Genomic DNA, 794 nt, shown 5'->3' on the forward strand with positions numbered 1-794 from the left:
ACTCCTTTAATTCCCAGTGACTTTCTTCTCCTTGGGTTTCTCCTTGGGTTCCTCAGATAGTCCAGTTTCCACTCCACATTTTCCTTCACCTTTGCCTGGATTTCCCCAAAAGGGCTCTCTCTGCCTCGTTTCCTATTTCCACAAAATCAACTCAAAGAGCTTTCTTAATTTGTTTATTATTCTTGCCGTTGTTTTGGAAAGAAACCCTAATATTTTTTCTATTAAAAAGGCATTCAGTTTATGTAGGGTTCATCAGCACATCCAAGGGATTATCACACCATAACAGGCAGAGGTTTGTAAATTGGAGCATAATGGTCTTTTGACATTTTTTCTTTTAATTCAGAATCACAGATATAGCTATATAAAAACATGTTTTGAAAGTTTTTTTTCTTCTATCATCTGATTTCCAGCAATGCAACTCCTATTTCATAGAGTGGGTCAGATATCTTTTGGGATGCCTCTTTTTCTCCTGTTAATTAGTCTGAATGCCTCAAATATAGGTTTCTTTTCTGCTGGAAAATAATTAATACTAAAAACATATTGTTCACTGCATAGAAAAAAACTTGTATTTTTTCTTAAAAAAAAAAAAAAACATACAAAAAACAAAAACATACAAACAAACAAAACCCAACTAACTCCAGCTCCTTATATCTTCTCTGTTCAGATTTTGCCTCTGCTATAATTTTGGCTTCTACTTTGAATCTACCTTTAGCCCACTTTTTCCCCGAGCTTGGAATTCACAGGGTAGCAATTCCAATATAGATTATACTTGGTCTCAAGAGTCTCAAGATTAA

The sequence above is a fragment of the Netta rufina genome (assembly GCF_964035555.1).
Source record: "Netta rufina genome assembly, chromosome: 1".
NCBI lineage: Eukaryota > Metazoa > Chordata > Aves > Anseriformes > Anatidae > Netta > Netta rufina.